The sequence below is a fragment of the Rhinoraja longicauda genome, chromosome 18 (genome assembly GCF_053455715.1).
Source record: "Rhinoraja longicauda isolate Sanriku21f chromosome 18, sRhiLon1.1, whole genome shotgun sequence".
NCBI lineage: Eukaryota > Metazoa > Chordata > Chondrichthyes > Rajiformes > Arhynchobatidae > Rhinoraja > Rhinoraja longicauda.
The window spans coordinates 22,682,440-22,702,547 of record NC_135970.1 but is presented as its reverse complement, the minus strand read 5'-3'; the positions used below and the strand labels follow the sequence as shown (position 1 = coordinate 22,702,547).

General features: G+C 44.0%; 1 protein-coding gene across 9 annotated transcripts in view; it reads right to left on the bottom strand.

The window, feature by feature from the left end:
- The window catches only part of LOC144602325 (leucine-rich repeat-containing protein 4C-like), a 723,850-nt gene that overhangs the window by 317,118 nt on the left and 386,624 nt on the right, over positions 1-20,108 (bottom strand). For 8 of the 9 annotated variants that reach the window (XM_078415291.1, XM_078415288.1, XM_078415296.1 and 5 more), the window contains one exon: positions 4,267-4,318. The exons of the other annotated variant lie outside the window; for it this stretch is intronic. The gene's annotated coding sequence lies outside the window, so the exon portion shown is untranslated. The remainder of the gene's footprint in view (positions 1-4,266; positions 4,319-20,108) is intronic. 9 annotated transcript variants of the gene reach the window in all.

The following is a 20,108-nucleotide window of genomic DNA, read 5'->3' as shown; positions in this document are numbered from 1 at the left end:
AAGTGGGACAGGTGTTTAAAACACAAAGGAAACAGTTCATCAACCTGAAATGTTAATTCTGTTACTTTCTCTACTGATGTTGCCAGACTAGATATGTATTTAATTTGATGCTGTAAAGTTGACAAAATAATTATTCTTCCTTTTTATTGATTCTTTTTACAGAAGTGAGTTGCCGTTGTTATAATTAATTAACTATTTAACCCTGAGTTCATTCTGTTTTGAAGGGGCGAAAGTGATGAGTGCAAAACTGTTTGGAAGGTTCAACTGCATTGGAGAAACCCAAAAGGTATTCTTTGTCATTCATTGATCCATAGCTACAGTTACCTGTAAAACTCAGGAGGCTGGAGGACAAAATTGCACAGACACAAAATGCAAAACGATTTTGATGGAAAGTCATCAAACCAAAACCTCACACCATTTCTTTCCCCTCAAAAGCTGCAGGACCTGCTGAGTATTTAGAGTCACATAGTCATAGAGCCAAACAGCACAGGTATAGACATAGAGCCTTACAACCATAGAGCCAAACAGTCAGAGAGTCATAGAGTCATACAGACCTTCAGCCCAACTTGCCCATGCCAACCAAGATGCCTCATCTACACTAGTACCACCTACCAGTGTTTGGCTCGTATCCCTCTGCAGTTCATATCCATGTATCTGTTCAAATGTCTTTTACATCTTGTTATAAATCCCTTTTAAATCTGGTTATAGATGTCATTTAAATGTTGTTATGCATATATTTCTGGCATTTTTTGTTTTATATCAGATTTCCCACAACTGAAGATTTTTTTAAATTTGCTTTTCAATAACATGTGATAAAGTGAATGAAATATATATCGTAAGTGTTAAAAATAACCCTCCTGAGGAAACAAATATGGATGAAATACTGTATGATCTCAGACCAATACTGGATATCTTTTCCAACAATGGATATGGCTGGATGTTCTAAACATACCCCTCAAAATGAAATTTCAAATATATTCAAATATATTAGATATATTGCATTAATAGAATTTAATCCCTCTGACTAGAAGTGTCTTAGTTCTTTGCTCCCATACAATATAAGACTCAAACACGGAAAACCCAAAACCACATTAATAGATTAATAAAAAAAGATGATGCTGAACCTGAAGTCTTGCATGTGATGGCATACAATGGCTTTGTATATAATCAAGGTATAGCACTTTGAATTTTGCCAAGCCTGACTGAACGTTTGAAAGCCCAAAAATAAATCTACATGTGCTGCGTCTGTGCTTGAGCAAATACTGTGAAAAGCTTCTGTTCCAATATTAAAACAGTATCTTTTCGACAATTAACTCCATCTTTCCTCATTAAGTCGGGATAAATTGTTGCTTCATTACTGCAACATCATTGGCATGCCGACAAACATCGTCGAGTCCTGTCACACAACATGTGTCAGAAGGCTTCCCAGAGAACACGTTCAAGGCACCCGATCTGGCAGTGCCACATGGTCACAGAGAACAATGCATGAAACAGCTGCTGCAGGGACTTCTATCTCCAAAAGAAAAACGAATTTTGCCAATATTTTTAGAACATCTTTAACATATTTACCATATGTTAAATCACGCAGTGATTTATAAACAGTTCCTCGAGTTCCAAAACCCACCACATTGCAGTAAATTAAACATTTAAAAATATAAATAATTAAAGTGGAATATAATTATCCTCATAATTAATCTGGCAATTATTTATATTCTTAAAAGGTGTATCACATTATCCTTAATGCCTGATGCAAATCAAAAAAATCGTGAAGCTACACTTTATTTTATTTTTCTCCCCACAAGGGCCAACTTTTTGCCAGCAGAATTGTCCAGTCCGTGGATAATGTGATGTTATTTATCGTGTGCCTGAGATTAAATTCTTTCAAGTTTAATTAAGAACAAATCCGCACAACCCAGATCCCAGCAAACAGAATGCTGAAGGGTAAAATTGCAACAACTAAAATAAATATTCCCTCTTTATCAAACCATATATGATTCAGAATGCAACCCCATTTCAAAGCCTCTGCCTTTGGCAGAGGAATTATTAATCAGCATTTAACAACATAAGGACATTAAAAGGCAGCATCAAAAAAGCACTAACTAATTTGCTTTACCCATCATTAAAAAATCACACTAGATATCCATTCCTTCTAATTAATGGCTCTTTCAATCCCTTTGTCAAAGCAACCTCTGAACTATTTTGCTATTAAGACAATTGACCGAGTAGCTTGATTCTGTAAGGTTACCGTTAAAGAATTGTACTTGGCTGGAAATAATTTTATTTTCTAAAAATAATGTTGAAATTATGATTGCTGTAGCTAAAATTACAAACATAAGCCCATTCTTCCATGCTTTTCTATACTTGGCCTTTGGTGGGAATAAATGATGAATACAAGACCATTATAAAGGTTTAACTGCATTGGAGGACTTTGTAGCACATATCAACCCCTACCTCAAGAAAAACCTGGACCCACAATAGGTCAACAGAGGATACAATCTCGCTGGCTCTCCAGTCAGCACTGGACTACTTGGACAATAAAAACACAAAAATCAGATTGCTGTTCATGGACAACAGCTTGCCGTTCAGCACCATCATCCCCTCCAAACTAGCTACTCAGCTCAGGAAATTGGGTCTCTGCGCATCCCTCGACCTTTGGATCCTTGACTTCCTCATCAACAGACCACAATCAGTATGAATTGGCAGCGACACTTCTTCCTTGGTAACCACCAGCACAGGTGCACCTCAAGGCTGCGTGCTCAGCCCCTGCTCTACTCACTCTATACTCATGACTGTGTAGCCAGACACAGTTCCAACCCCATCTACAAATTCACTGACACCACCCCCATTGTTGGATGCATTACAGATGTCAATGAGTCAGAGTATAGGAGAGAGATTGATCAACTGACCGAATAGTGCCAGAACAACATTGCTCTCAACATCAGTAAAACCAAAGAACTGATTGTTAGCTTTGGAAGACGAAAGCCAAGGATTCACAAACATGTCTTCATCGACGGGATTGTGCTGACCAGAGTCAAAAACATCAAATTCCTAGCACTGAAAATCTGTCCTGGACCCAGCACATTAATGCAATCAAAAATAAAGCCCATCAACGTTTCTACCTCCTGAGAAGACTGAGGAGTTTTGGGAGGTCAGAAAATATTCCTTTAAACCTCTACAGCTGTACAGTAGAGAGCGTATTGACTAGTTGCATCACTGCCTGATTCGGCAACTCGAACACCCATGAATGAAGTAGATTACAAAAAATGGTGAACACTGCCCAGCCCATCACAGGTACTGAGCTTCCCACCATCAAAGGGATCTACAGGTCACTCCCTCAAAAAGGCAGTCAGCTACATCCGAGGCCCACACCACCCTGGCCACACCCTATTTTCGTTTCTGCTGTCGGGAAAAAAGGTATTGGAGCTGAAAACACGAACATCTTGGTTCAGGAGCAGCTTCTTCCTAACAACGGTCACGCTATTAAACACGACAACCTCAAATAAGCTCCAAACTACATGGACTTTGGGGCATTTTTTTTGTTTCACTATTGTTGTCAGTATACTGTATATATATATCCATTGTGCTGCTGTAAGTAAGAATTTCATTGTTCCATTTCAGGATATATGACAATAAAACACTCTCGACTCATGATCCATCTCCACTATTATTCATTGATACATACTTATGGTTAATGGTTACCTTGGAAATTCAACACCCAACAAGATTTACACAGGAGTGCCCAAATTAAACAAATGTTTAACCTGATTAGACTATTACACTGACAAAAAATGTGAGACTTCCTTTATTTTAGAGTCACCAATTAGACAAACGTATTGGAGCACAGCAACCATACTAAATAACAATAAATGGCACAGCGTGATACTATGAACACATTTCTTCAGACCTGCTCCTCATTCACAAATGTTACTTCTGCAAAGGCTCAGTCTGAACCTCGCTTTTGAAGAAGGGTCTCGACCCAAAACATTACCTGTCGATATTCTCCAGAGATGCTGCCTGGCACACTGAGTTTTCCAGCACTTTGTGTCCTTTTCTGCTTCTAAGTATCTGTAGTTTATGTGAATGTGAGTGTGCCTTCAGCAACGTACCATGGAATTCGATGCATTGACATCAATAAAAGATGCTTGTTGAATGCTCATTTATGTGACTGAATGAACAGCAACCACACAGCCCATGGACAGTGCAGGATCAAATAACCAACTTCAAGTTAATTGAGAAGATGCACACTAAATCAAAGGGATTTCCTACCTTTAAATGGTGGAACTTTCCAACTGTCAGTTCGAGTTAACTGTTCCTAGGCCTGTAAGCAACAGATTAAATGATAAGGTCTAAAGTTCATTAAAAAGGTGGTGATGTACTTCAACCATTTAGTATAGCTATTTGGTAAAGTACCCTTGCTTTAGGATTATGCTGCCACTGGCAGATAAGGTCACACAGAGGCAATTTCTCTGCCTCCGTTAATCCAAAGTTATTCATGGAAGTTCCTTGCAACATCAATCAATCTGTTCTGCTCGAATGTATCACTCAGGCTCATCAGGGTGATCCTTTTGTCATTTTCCAGCTAGAAAAAGCAGCAGCAGCAGAATGAGAAGACACATGCTCTGGGGTTCGTTCATTCTACATCATGATCACTTTACAGTAAGTGTGTTCTTGAGAAAACTGAAAAATGAAACAATGGCTTTGATGATGCCAAGGCTACCTTCTTTGTATTTCTTTTGTTAATTTGCCGAATAACACCTTGTGACAGCCACCACTACCATAGAAATACAAAGATACACCACCCCAAATAATGCACGGGATTTTCCTGGCAAATGTCACTCGCGCACAAAGAAAGTCCAAAACTTACTGAACGATACTGGGCACAACTATGCTTCAATCAGCTGCCGGATCACCCATAATGTCTAACGACCCTATTAATATATGTTTATGCTGTTTATGCTTATAATAGGGTGAGAATTCAGAAATCAGAGCTGCAAAGGGACTTGGGAGTGCTGGTGCAGGATTCCCAAGAAGTTAATTTGCAAGTCGAATCGGTCGTAAGGAAGCTTTATTTTCATTTATTTCCATTTATTTTGAGAGGACTAGAATAGACGAACTGGGATGTAACGCAGAAGCTTTATTAGGCACTGGTCAGACCGCATTTGGAGTAGTGTAAGCAGTTTTGGGCCCCATAGCTGAGGATGTGTTGGCGTTGGAGAGGGTCCAGAGGAGGTTTACGAGAATGATCTCAGGAATGTTTGGGTTCACATATGATGAGCATTTGATGGCATTGGGCCTGTACTCACTGGAGTTTAGAAGATTAAGGGGTGACTGCATTGAAACTTACCGAATAGTGAAAGGCCTGGATAGAGTGGATGTGGAGAGAATGTTTCCACTGGTGAGGGAGTCTAGGACCAGAGGCCATAGAATCAGAATAAAGGATGTACCTTTAGCAAGGAAATAAGGAGGAATATCTTGTGAATTCTGTGGCAATGAAATCCACAGATTCACTACTCTCTAGGGAGTAGTGAATCTGTGGAATTTATTGCCACAGAAGGCTGTGGAGGCCATCAATGGATACTTCTAAGGTGGAGACTGATAGATTTTTGATTAGTACGGGTGTCAGGGGTTATGGGGGGAAAGCAGGGGAATGGAAGGAATCGATAGTCCAGCCATGATTGAATGGCAGAGTACACTTGATGGGCCGAATGGCCTAATTCTGTCCCTATCAGTTATGACCTTATGAATGTAGCTTTGAAAGAAGTTAACAATGTCAACTGTGCACTGCAATGATCTGTGAATGCATCTTCAAATAGTAGACTCAACCAGCTGAGTCAGTGACTTCATTTTGCCACATCCCCACCGCTCAGCTATCCCTCTCACTATCAATCTCAGCATGTACGCAACATTCATGCGACTCACCTTTCTCATTCCCTTCGCATTGCTGCACGACTCCGATTCCCATCTCACAGTAATTCAACAATGACAGCAGCAAAACGTACAAAATGACACCCACCTACAGAGCGCTCACTCACTCCATGATAGGAACAGCAGCGGTCAACCTGAGGGAGCCAAGCAGATCCTTATGCCCCAATACTCGTAAGAGTTGACAAATGTTTGCCAACATTGGGACACTCATGCTGAGAGTGGGGCTACCAGTGGGAGTGAAGCCACTGACAATGGCCACATCCTAAGACTCAAACCTGCAAACCCCAGTTCTCCCTCGACCTACACTTCCTATTGATTTACCCGCTGCAGATGATGGAAACATAAGCCAAGTCACTCCTCTCTTCCGTCATCACAGTCATTTTGTGTTTCTCATTTCAGCTACCCATGAATTTCAACACTCTCAGGCCTGCGTAAGAAGAGGAGGGTGATGAAGATGTACCATGATTTAATTTGATACTTGTTGCTACCAGCTCACCCATGAAATAAATATAACTTGGAGCATAACACAGATTTGCAGGATGAGACATTGGGCATAAGCAACCTGCAGCAAGAGCAAATGCCTGAGAACAAGGCTACAGACCGATTCAGCTGCAGAGGAATCTGATGAGTACTTTTGCAGAACAAAAGGAAGGTGAAAAGGTTCAAATAAATATTTGATGTATAAAGCCTGCATGCAACATCAAGAGGGGGGGGGGGGCTCATTGAAACTTACTGAACAGTGAAAGGCCTGGATAGAATGAATGTGGAGAGGATGTTTCCATGAGTGCAAGAATCTTGGACCAGAGGCCATAGCATCAGAATAAAAGGACGTGTCTTTAGAATGTAGATGAGGAGGAATTTCTCTAGTCAGAATATGGTGAATCTGTGGAATTCATTGCCACAGACGGCCGTGGAGCCCGTCAATGGATATCTTTAAGGTGGAGATTGATGGAATCTTGATTTGTATGGGTGTCTGGGGTTATAGGGAGAAGGCAGGAGAATGGGGTTGAGAGGGACAGATAGATCAGCGGTGATTGAATGGTGGAGTAAACTTGATGGGCCGAATGGCCTAATTCTGCTCCTACCATTTATGAATTTATGAGGAAAGATGTTGGCTTGTGATGTCAGCACAGTGCACGATTGTGGACCTCAGCACAAGCACACTTGGTGGTCAAGCACAAGCACACTTATGGACCAAAGCTTCAGTGCTTCATGCCACAGCTTCCTTTGCAATACAAGCAGCAGACATCTAACTTTTGGGAGCGTCAGGAAAGCCCAGGTTGATGCCATCCTGCGTTGCAGAGTGGTTTACGTGATGTTATAGTCAACACGTAATCTGCCCTCTAGCAGATCACTAGTTTGCTGCCCCAAACGACTGGAAGATAACTTGTTCTTCTCCTTCAGCATGTCAGCATCCGACCCCCACTCCAACGCTGTCCTTGCTGTTATTATCCAGCCCAGACCTCCGAAGCTGGTGCTGTGCAAGCTCCAGCCAGGTCCTCCGGATCAAAAGATCCACCCCTCTTTGCTGTAACTTAAAATATGGTTGATTTTTAACTTTTTCTGATTTTGACCAAAGGTCATCAACCTGAAAGGGGGAGACATTGGCTGATCCATCACAGGTACTGATCTCACCATCGATGGAACACATAGGAGGCTCTGCCTCTAAAAGGTAGGCAATATCATCAAAGACTCACACCACCCTGGCCATACTCTCATTTTGCTGCTACCCTCGGGAAGAAGATGTAGGAGCCCGGGAATCGTGGCCATCAAGTTCAAGAACAGCTTCTTCCCAGTAACCATCAGGCTCTTGAACACTACATAATACTAATCTCATTAACAATGATTTTCTACGGACCTAGGCTATGGTTGCACTATGGACTGGTTTGGAACTATTATGCTTGCTTCGTATTATGGTTATTAATTTATTGTATTATTGGTTAATATATATTTATCAAAGTGTTATTGCATTTATGGACCTGTTAGCTGCAGCGAGTAAGAATTTCTGTTGTTCTGTCGCTGGTACATTTGGCAATTAAACACTCTTGACCCTTCAACATCTCACGATAGTGTCAGTACATAAACTTAAAACTGTTTTTTAACCAGACAATAATTTATTTTAGCATAATGGCATTTGAATTACTGCTGCTTCGGTCAAGCAATGACAATCATTCCATACATAGACATTCAAGCCTTTCCTATCCAGTCAAAGCTCTGGTCCTCTTTTGAATCTACTCATCAAAGAACATATTAAACACTTTATCCTAATTCACTTGCAAGGGCCAATTACCAGTAGATTTATCCAGCTTTAATTTCCAGATATGTCGTTTTAATTAGAATTGCAGAATTGTTACTGGACAGAAAACATTCTCCCTGTCAAGTCCATACTGATTTCTGATAAAGCATTTCCATTATCTTAATTATTTTGTTCTTTGCCCTGCAAATGATTTTCTGTCGAGTTTCTTGACATTTCCCTTTTGAAGACGCTAAGTGATTCTATTGTGACCACCCCTGCAGGTCTAAATAAGAATTACACTTCATACCTATTCTCCAAGTCTGTTTCTTTGAAATCACACTAAAAATTAACGGATCTCAACGGAAGAAAATCCAAAACAAAAGTTTAAAAACATGATCACAAATAATCCCTGTGTGGAGAATGTCTTTCATTTGTTCTACAGTAGAGTATTTGCAGAAAAATGTTGCTTACAGTTACACAAACGTTTTGCTGCTCTGCATTTTGGTTTTCAGCTTAAAATTCAGTTCCCTGGAGATTGGGGCTCACCTTTGACTGGTGTGATAGAGACCTGTTGCATCGAATGCTCAAATGTCTCAAATACATTCTCAAACTCTGGGAAAATGTCCCAGATGAAACACGATGGTGCTTCACCTGCTAAAATGGGACCTGCAAGGTTTCTGTTAGGACCAGTTACAAGCTGTACTGATCAATGGAAAGCTCTAAAAGGAACTTCTTTTGTGGCACCACATTAACAGAAAAGGTTACTCGAGAGGTGAGAGTTAAGGTGGGGGAAGTAAACTAACTCAATCAACCACTGTTCTCTGGAGATATGTGCTGATCAAGGAAGCAGTGATCACAACAGGCAGCTCACCATCAATTGATATAAAAGCTGCAGTCAGTAAAGGCAACACCACTGATGAACTCTTTATATTGCTGACTACATGACAGAGACTGGGACATGAAAACAGATGAGGCTGCAGATGTTAGAGCCTGGACCGAAAAACAGATCATTGTAAGTGATCCTCAGGTCAATCAGCATCTGTGGAGGTAAAAGGTGGTAAGACGATGTTTCGGATCAAGAACCTGCATGATGCTTTTGCTTCCACAAACTGGGAGATATTATGTCCAAGTCATTTGAATATGTTGCAAATACTTTAATTAACAAGTCATTTGTGCATGTAGTGCCATATAGAGTCATAGAGTGATACTGTGTGGAAACAGGCCCTTCGGCCCAACTTGCCCACACCGGCCAACATATCCCAGCTACACAAGTCCCACCTGCCAGCGTTTGGTCCATATCTCACCAAACATGTCTTATCCATGTACCTGTCTAACGGTTTCTTAAATGTTTGGACAGTCCCAGCCTCAACTACCTCCTCTGGCAGCTTGTTCCATACACCTACCACCCTTTGTGTGAAAAAGTTATCCCTCCGATTCCTATTAAATCTTTTCCCCTTCACCTTAAACCTATGGTCTCTGGTCCTCGATTCACCTACTCTGGGCAAGAGACTCTGTGCATCTACCCGATCTATTCCTCTCATGATTTTATACACCTCTATGAGATCACCACTCATCTTCCTGCGCTCCAAAGAATAGAGTCCCAGCCTACTCAACCTCTCCCTATAGTTTAGACCCTTTGATCCTGGCAAAATCCTTGTAAATCTTCTCTGTACCCTTTCCAGCTTGTTCCAAGTTTCTTTATAAATAAACAGCAAAGGTCATATTTCTACCAGATCCATTTTCTACTGGCAGTGGTGGAAATGTGGGCAGTACGATGTATAATGACATTGGTGAGTTACTGATACTGGCCAAGCATCAGCTGCTAATGGCCAACTATTCTAAGCCTATTTCTTGATAGGTGCAAATTGACCTAGAAATGGTTGGTGACATGAAATAACCTGCAGAAAACCACTTTCATGTACGAGCAAATGATTCCAATATCTGGGCAATTGTTTGTTTTCAATATTTATACTGCCGCTTCATTATAAAATAAATCATAGATTAGAATGTTAAAAGATGTTGATCTTGCCTCATTCATATCACACCTGCCACCGAAAGAAAATGTTATATAATTACACCACCATTCAACAATTTAATTTGGTGCAATTGTCCTCTTTAGTAAGAAGGGTTCTGACCTGAAATGTCACATATTCTTTTTCTCCAGCGATGCTGCCTGACCCGCTGTGTAACTTCAGTATGTTATGTCTCTCTTGAGTAAATGTGGTTCCCCCCTGTTGTTCTGGATTAATCCTTCATCTATATTTCTCCTGTGGCCCATAGTTCTGTTCTCACTCTTTCTCCTCCCAGATGGAACAAGGATAGAGTTTCGCTGGTCCTTACCTTTCACCCCACCAGCCTCCGCATCCAACAGACAATTTTATGACATTTCCGCCAGCTTCGATACAATCCCAGCACAAGCCACATCTTCCCATCCCCATCCCTTTTTTCTTTCCATAGAGATACTCTCTCTGCAATTCCTTGGTTCACCCCTAAAGTGGGACGCTCCTTCCTGCCACCCATCTGCACATCAAACCCCCCTCAGCTGTATCCATTTATTACCTAAGATCGACACAACATGCTGGAGTAACTTACCAGGTCAGGCAGCATCTCTGGAGAAAAGGAATAGGTGACGTTTTGGGTTGAGATGCTTATTCCGACTGAAGAATGGTCTCGACCCGAAACAACATCTATTCCTTTTCTCCAAGGATGCTGCCTGACCCGCTGAGTTACTCCAACATTTTGTGCCTATCTTCGGTATAAACCAGCATCTGCCGTTCCTTCCTGTCCATTTATTACTGTCTGGCTTTGTCCCGCTCCCACCTCTTTTCCAGCTGGTGGTCTCATAGAATCATATCCTTCAGACATGACTGTGTTACTCAAGAACCATACACCAGGAACCTTACAATGGGGGCAAGGACCTCAAACTCATGTTAAAATGTTTCTTCTGTAAAAAAATCTTAATACGTCTAACGAGCCTATGCATTGCAAACTGAAAACCATCCTCTCTTGTCAGCAACCCAACACATTAACCTAAGTTATATATAGCCTTACATTCCTTTAGTTATCTCTGTGACCACTTTGTTTATTAATGTTTGCGCATAACCTCAAGTGTATTCCATTTAAATAACTTGTTTACGGATAGATAAAAATGCAAATTTGCTGTAAATTCACAGCTAGTCGCCACACCAATTCATCCTCCACACGAACAGCCTGTGGTAATTAGTTTGAAGTGAAGAGATAAACATTCAAATTAAAATTCATAGACAATCTGAAAGTTCATTAGAAAGCAGCGCCATAGATGGAAACACAGCCTTATTTTCCAGTTATTTGTGCTTCTGCATTTGAGTTGTCATCGACATGATACTTAAAAAGCATTGGTTTCAGATGTTCAACTCTGACAATATATATTTTTAGGTACGGGTAGTTGTGGTGTAGCGCGAGAGTTGTGTTCCTAAGAAACGAGGCGTAATAGAAAATGCTGGAATAACTCAGCATGCAATAACAAAAGATATGAGGTCCCACAACCAAAAGATTTGAGCAAATCCCTTCAGGGGGGACAATGAGAGGAGCAATATTGACACTGAATATTGTCTTATGGTTGTGCTGTATTATTGCAGCTTTGCGAATAATTTGTTATACTTTCTGCTTCATCTCTGCATTTTTATATTCTTGCTTCTAGCACTTTATTTGGCAGAAGATTCAACTACATCACAAAACAATATACAAGGATCTGTTTTTGTATCTCTGCTTGGCTCAAGTTATACATCCATTTGTAGCGACCATAGAGAATGGTCCAGGTCGTCGAACCCTCGGATTGGCCAGCGAGGTCACGTGGGAACGCGACCATGAGGATTGGTCCAGCAAACGACATCGCTGATTGGCCAGCGATGTCAGGTGCGCGTTTGGCGCCCGTTTTAGCCAGTTCGGCGAAGTCTTCAAGGAAGACAGTAAGTTTATATTGGTTGTCCTGTAACTTGTTGTTTTGATTCTGTATTCGTGTATTGCGGCTGCAATAAACTTCGTCTACAACTAGCAAGTTTCGGGCTCGCCATATTGGTGACCCCGAACGTGATCTGGACGATCACCAACTGAGCAGGAACCCGACGCCTCGTTGACGATGACCGAGCAGGGCACACCGGAGTCAGGCGCGGCAGGCGTTCATCTTCCGTTATTTTGGACGTACGCACCGCAAGCTTGGTTTATCCACGCCGAGGCTCAATTCCACATAAAGAAGGTGTCGGACGATTCCACGAAGTACTTCTACCTCGTCAGCGCTCTATCGCCGGACACAACCAAGCGCATGATGCGGTTTATCATAACTTCACCTGCGGAAGACAAATACGAAACCATGAAGAAGGCATTACTGCGAACCTTCGGGTTAAATAAGCATGGTGGTGCGGCAAAACTTCTGCACCTACCGGAGCTTGGAGACCAACTGCCTTCCGTCCGCATGGCTGAAATGATGGTGCTAGCCGGTGAGCATACGGATTGCCCGATGTTTGAACAGGCATTCCGCGAGAAACTTCCCGAGGATGTCCGACTGCTGCTTACGGATTGTTCTTTTAAGGACCCCGAAGCATATGCAGCGAAAGCGGACGCGCTCATAGCGGGAAAAAACAAGGCCAGTGATTCCATCAACAAAGTCTCGACATCGGTGACCACGCCACAGCGACGGAAAGATGGCGCCACGTCTCCCGCCAATTCCCCGAAAGCCCGCCAAAAAGATCCGCACAAGCGCGGCTGGTGCTATTATCACCTACGATGGGGTAACGAATCCCGCAACTGTCGTTTGCCTTGTACCTTCGCGGGAAATGCCTCGGCCGATCGTACATAGGGGCAGTTACGATTGGCCAGAACCGGCGCCTCTATGTCCATGATCGATTCACGGACACAGAATTTTTGGTAGACACCGGAGCCATCGTCAGCATAGTGCCGCCGACCGACCTCGAAACCAGATCGGGTAAGACAGGTCCCACCCTCATCGCGGTTAACGGCAGCCCAATTCGCACTTTCGGCACACTGAAGATGTCCCTTGCTTTAGGCCTCCGCACGTACGAATGGCCATTCATCATAGCCGACGTCAAACAAGCGATCCTGGGCGCAGATTTTCTCTGGGCTTTTTCACTGGTTCCTGATGTCCGCGGTAACGACCTCCGACCCGCTGCTGAAGACGAGCACGTCGCTCCGGCAATCGCCTCCTCGCCCAGCCCTACTGTCCAGGCCGTCGTCGCGGCCCCCGACTCGTATGCTGCGATTCTGGCAGAGTTCCCAGAGCTGCTCGTCCAACGTTTTGACGCACCTTCAGCTAAGCACGGTGTAGTCCATCACATCCGCACTGAAGGCCCTCCCGTTTTCGCTCGGGCCAGGAGACTACCGCCAGACAAACTGGTGGTGGCACGGGCGGAGTTCAGGAAGATGGAGGAAATGGGAATTGTTCGTCAGTCCGACAGCCCGTGGGCCTCGCCGTTACACATGGTCTCCAAGGCATCTGGGGGGTGGAGGCCATGTGGCGATTATCGGCGTCTCAATGCTGTCACCACGGCTGATCGCTACCCCATACCGCACCTACAGGACTTTTCATCTGGACTGGAAGGAGCGGTGGTGTTTTCCAAAATCGATTTGGTGCGAGGATACCATCAGATTCCGGTGCGACCGGAGGACATACAAAAAACTGCAACTATTACTCCGTTCGGGTTGTTTGAATGGTTGCGTATGCCTTTCGGTTTAAAGAACGCGGCACAGGCTTTCCAGCGACTGATGGACCGCGTGGGCAGGGGTTTACCTTTTGTGTTTATTTATTTAGACGACATCCTGGTAGCCAGCCCCTCAGTGCAAGAACACCAGGCCCATTTGCGGACCGTGTTCCAGCGGCTCCAAGACCACGGGCTCATTATTCAACCCTCCAAATGTCAATTCGGCCTGCCTGCTCTCGATTTTCTAGGTCACAGAATTACCTCTGCCGGCGCTGTCCCTTTGCCAGAGAAGGTGGAGGCTATCCGGGCTTTCCCCAGGCCTACCACAGTAAAAGGGCTGCAGGAGTTCGTAGGCATGGTTAATTTCTACCATAGATTCGTTCCGGCAGCGGCGCGAGTCCTGCGCCCACTTTTCCAATGCCTTGCAGGTAATCCGGTAGAGTTGTTGTGGTCCCCGGCCGCAGAGTCGGCTTTTACGGCAGCTAAGGCAGCCTTGGCAGACGCCACCATGCTGGTCCATCCGAGCCCCTCCGCCCCCACGGCCCTGACGGTTGACGCCTCTGACGTGGCGGTGGGCGGGGTTCTGGAGCAGCAGGTTGGTGGCCGTTGGCAGCCTTTAGCGTTTTTCAGCCGGCAACTAAATTCGACCGAGCTGAAATATAGCGCATTTGACCGAGAGCTTCTAGCTCTCCATTTAGCTGTCCGTCATTTCAGGTATTTCCTCGAGGGCCGCCCATTTGTGGCATTTACGGACCACAAGCCATTAACATTTGCTTTTTTGAAATTGTCTGACCCATGGTCGGCCCGCCAGCAGCGGCACCTGACTGCTATCTCAGAATTTACCACAGATGTCCGTCATATCGCGGGTAAGCTGAATGCCGTTGCTGATGCCCTGTCTAGACCTGCTTTTCCCCCTATTTCGGCGGTGGACTGCGAAGTGGATCCCCAGGAGCTCGCGGAGGCACAGCTCCTGGCGGATACCGTTTCGACGTACCAGTCCACCACTTCGGGATTGAAGTTGGCCCAGGTAGCTTGTGGGTCGGAGGGCACGAAAGTCTGGTGCGATGTTTCTCTTCCTCGCCCCAGGCCGGTAGTACCGCCCTCCCTTCAGCGCCGGGTTTTCGATGCTATTCATGGGCTGGCACACCCGTCCATCCGCTCCACCTCTGCCTTGGTGGCAGCGAGGTTTGTCTGGCATGGCCTGCGGAAACAGGTAGCGGGATGGGCACGTTCCTGCGTGCCCTGTCAGACCGCTAAGGTCCAGCGCCACGTCCAGCCCCCCGTACAGGATTTCGAAGTCCCGGCTTTTCGTTTTTTCCACATCCACGTGGATTTGGTCGGGCCTTTGCCTTCCTCCCGGGGCTACACCCACCTCCTCACGGTGGTGGATCGTTTCACCAGGTGGCCAGAGGCTTTCCCATTGTGTGATATCTCGTCAGCGTCTTGTGCTAGGACTTTGGCCCTTCACTGGGTAGCTCGTTTCGGGGTCCCGGCAGTTATTACAACTGACAGAGGACCACAGTTCACTTCGTCCCTCTGGGCCGCGCTGGCGGAACTGTACGGGTCCAAATTGCAACCCACAACTGCATATCACCCCCAGGCAAATGGACTCGTAGAAAGGTTCCACCGCCAACTTAAGGCGTCCCTCTGTGCAAGGCTTGAAGGCCCAGACTGGGTAGACCAACTCCCTTGGGTTCTGTTGGGCATCCGAACGGCTCCTAAGCCAGATCTCGGTGCGTCGTCCGCAGAGCTGGTATATGGCTCGACCCTTCGAGTACCTGGAGATCTGTTTCCGGACACTTCAGCCCTGCTCCCTACAGTCCCATCAGCGTTAGCAGCTCTCCGGGAACGGGTGGGCTCCCTGGCTCCAGTGCCGACTTCACGTCATGGGTGTCCCATGGTACATGAACCGTCTTCCCTGAAGGACTGTGAGTTTGTTTTTTTGCGTAAAGATGCCCATCGCGCCCCGTTGCAGAGGGTCTATCAAGGGCCGTTTCGGGTTTTACGTAAGGGAACGGCTACTTTCACCTTAGACATGGGCGGCAAGAGTGAACTCGTCTCGGTGTCCCGGCTCAAACCTGCCCATTTGGACCCAGATCAACCAGTCCTGGTCGGTCAAACCCCTAGAAGAGGCCGACCTCCGTTAGTTCCGCCCAGTCCACAAACCCCCATTCCGACAGTTCCTCCGGGACCTCCAGTTTCGGCAGTTCCCCTAGGACCCCCCGTTTCGGCAGTTCCTCCAGGACCCCCCGTTCCGGTAGTTCCTCCAGAACCTCCCGTTCCGGCTGTTCCACCAAGTCCGGAACCTCCGGCTCCTGTGGTTCAGGCTGTCCCTCTCCGTACTCGTTATGGTCGCGAAATCCGGCTCCCTGCTAGGTTCCGCACCTTGGGTTCTGGGGGGGGTCATGTAGCGACCATAGAGAATGGTCCAGGTCGTCGAACCCTCGGATTGGCCAGCGAGGTCACGTGGGAACGCGACCATGAGGATTGGTCCAGCAAACGACATCGCTGATTGGCCAGCGATGTCAGGTGCGCGTTTGGCGCCCGTTTTAGCCAGTTCGGCGAAGTCTTCAAGGAAGACAGTAAGTTTATATTGGTTGTCCTGTAACTTGTTGTTTTGATTCTGTATTCGTGTATTGCGGCTGCAATAAACTTCGTCTACAACTAGCAAGTTTCGGGCTCGCCATACATTGCTTCTAAAAATGTTCTGTAACAAAGAAAAAAATTGCTTCCTGCTTGGTTTATGGTAATATCACCGGCAAATTTTCGATTCTAATGACTATTAATGTAGCGATGCTTTTGTCACCGATATTACTTTACAACTAACATTGTTAATCTTGTGCATTCTTATACTGAAGACAACTGCTGCATTCAATTTGTCCGATACCTTTGCCTTTGGTGCAATTTAAAGGAGAAAAATTTCCGCAGACACCAGCTTAGTTTTAGTTTTTAGTTTTAGAGATGCAAAGCCCTTTTAGAGATAACAGGCCCTTCGGCCCACCGAGTCCACGCCGACCTGCGATCCCCGCACACCAACAAAGGCCTACACACACTAGGGACAATTTACACCTTTACCAAGTACATAAACCCAAGCCAATTAACCTACAAACCTGTACATCTTTGAGTGAGGGAGGAAAACCAAAGATCTTGGAGAAAACCCACACAGGTCACAGGGAGAACGTACAAACTCTACAGAGTCTCTGGTGCTGCAAGCGCTGTAAGGCAGCAACTCTACTGCTGCGCCACCGTGCCGTGACAGAACAGGGAACAGAGTTTTATGTCTAACTAATCTATTGCACTTTTGTAGAAAGGTCCAAGTTTTTGTCTCAAATGCAGAACTTTCACAAAAGACATAGAAACGTTGTCTGAGAAAAAGTACACTGGCTCACCAGAGGAATGCTTATTGCATTACATGGATCAGAAACAGGAGGCAATATGTGACACCATCTATCATCAAAGTTGTGAAGATATCTAGTCAATGCACAATAGGTTTCCACAAAAACCGTCAAAGTACGCTACAATTTCACAGTATAAAGTGGATGTGCAATAAGAAATGAAAATTTGGTTTGGTATCCTTCATGATTTTGATGGAAGCACCGTAACCGACTGAAAATGATGTACAAATACTACACATTATAATGGTCCTCGTATAAGACGAAACAAATTATAATAGGACGAAGAACAATTACATCGTAAAGCTAGAGATAAGAAGGTAACTACTAACTCTGCTGTGTTATATATTGTGATTACTCCTACACTGGACTGACTCCTTCCAATAGTGTGATGAATTAGGGAACTGCATTCTGTCGTACAAAACCACATACAGTAGAATATCCTACATCCTACAATATCCTACAATCCAAATCAGCTGAGGTAGAACGGGACTGCCACAAGGTCGTTCCCTGAATTTGCAAAGAGGAAAGGGAATTTTTTAAATTATGCTTGTTGTTAACATAGAAACATAGAAAATAGGTGCAGGAGGAGGCCATTCAGCCCTTCGAGCGCCTGCACCGCCATTCATTGTAATCATGGCTGATCGTCCCCAATCAATAACCCGTGCCTGCCTTCTCCCCATATCCCTTGATTCCACAAGCCCCTAGAGCTCTATCTAACTCTCTCTTAAATCCATCCAGTGATTTGGCTTCCACTGCCCTCTGTGGCAGAGAATTCCACAAATTCACAACTCTCTGGGTGAAAAAGTTTTTTCTCACCTCAGTTTTAAATGGCCTCCCCTTTATTTTAAGACTGTGGCCCCTGGTTCTGGACTCGCCCAACATTGGGAACATTTTTCCTGCATCTAGCTTGTCCAGTCCTTTTATAATTTTATATGTTTCCATAAGATCCCCTCTCATCCTTCTAAACTCCAGTGAATACAAGCCCAGTCTGGAGTCCAGAACCAGGAGCCACAGTATAAGAATAAGGGGTAGGTTATTTAGATCGGAGATGTGGAAAAACTATTTCACTCAGAGAGTTGTAAATCTGTGGAATTCTCTGCCTCAGAAGGCTGTGGAGGCCAATTCTCTGGATGCTTTCAAGAGAGAGTTAGATAGAGCTCTTATTGATAGCAGGGGGTATGGGGAGAAGGCAGGAACGGGCTACTGATTGTGGATGATCCGCCATGATCACATTTAATGGCGGTGCTGGCTCGAAGGGCCGAATGGCCTACTCCTGCACCTATTGTCTATTGTCATTGATGTCAAGTAGTGATCACTGATTTCAATTTCCTTTTTTATTCACAAATATGCTCATTTCAGAAATGAAAATGGAACAATCCATCTTGCAGATAATCTAATTTACAGATGCGAGTACTTAAATCATGTCAGCATGTTCATCATTGCACAGGATTTAAAAAGGGAAACAGCACAGGAAGTTTAATCCGAGTGAGTGTGAGGTGTTGCACTTTGGGAGATTGAATGCAAGGGGAAAATATAAAGTTAATGGCCAGACCCTTAAAAGCATTGATTGCAAAGGGACCTTAGGGTCCAAGTCCATAGCTCCCAGAAAGTGGTCACACAATTAGTTAGAGTGGTAAAGAAGGCATATGGTATGTTTGCTTTCATTGGTCGGGGCATTGAGAACAAGAATTAGGAAATCACATTGCATCTTTATAAAACTTTGATTAGGCCTTTTAAAAAAAAAGTGGATATCTAACTAAACACGTTTGTTAAAATGTATTAAATAAGTGAATTTAACGCGATTAGAATTTTGTGAATTTATGAATTTAGTGCAATTAGATTTTGTCCTGAAGTTTACCGTCTTCTTACTATTAGATTAAAACTTTTGATCTGTTAAATAACTTTTGGACCAGCAATATGTTATCCCATAATTTGTAACATATATTCTAAACTTTATTGCCACCTAGTTGTAAATTTACTTCAGTAATTCTCATTTCCTTTTAAAATTTTCTTTATATAAAGTTGGCATTGTTGGAAGGACATATTTTGTCCAGACCCAGTTTCCCCTGAACTGTGACGTCTTCCACCATTTCAAGATGATGTTTTGAGTCAACTGCATTGGTAAATCTGGAATCCCATTCACGACAGACCAAGTAAAGATGGCAGGTTTCCTACCCTAAAGGAACTGTATTTTAAGCTGGTCTGAGAGTTTTGTGATTGTTGTTACTGATACCAGGTATCTAGCTCAAATTTATTCAATTAATTTCAATGAAATTCCCCAGTTAACAAGGTGCTCGTCAAACTTATATCTCCAGATCAACAATACTGGCCTCTTGATACGAGTCCAGTAACCTAACCATTGTGCTATCAAACTCTATTTTCAATGTATGGCCATTCTTCCCTTCCAATATGATATTCTAGAGGAAATGCAAGATCTTTTAATTTTCTTTTGAAGTTCCAAAAATCCACATCATAGAATAGCAAAATTGACTTTTTGCGAATTGCTTCACATTTGTCAACTCTTTCTATATTTTTGGCGATTCAGGCATGAGATCCGATGTGGCTGCTTTCTACATCAAACGGTCAAAGTTATGAACTATTGTTTTCCTCCTTATTGCTATCCCATTGCCATGTTACAACCAAGGTATAAGGAATAAATATGAATCTCATGATCCACTTGATCAAAGAGCTCTAATCCAACAATGTATTTGGAAGGTTTTTATCTCCTAGCTACAATAGGCATGCTACATATTTCCATAAATCCAAATTTTAAGTTTACTCCTAAGATTTCATCTCTCGAATGCAAAGGTGAGAAATGTTCACAGTTCTTTAAAAGACTACTCATATTCTGCTGTTAAT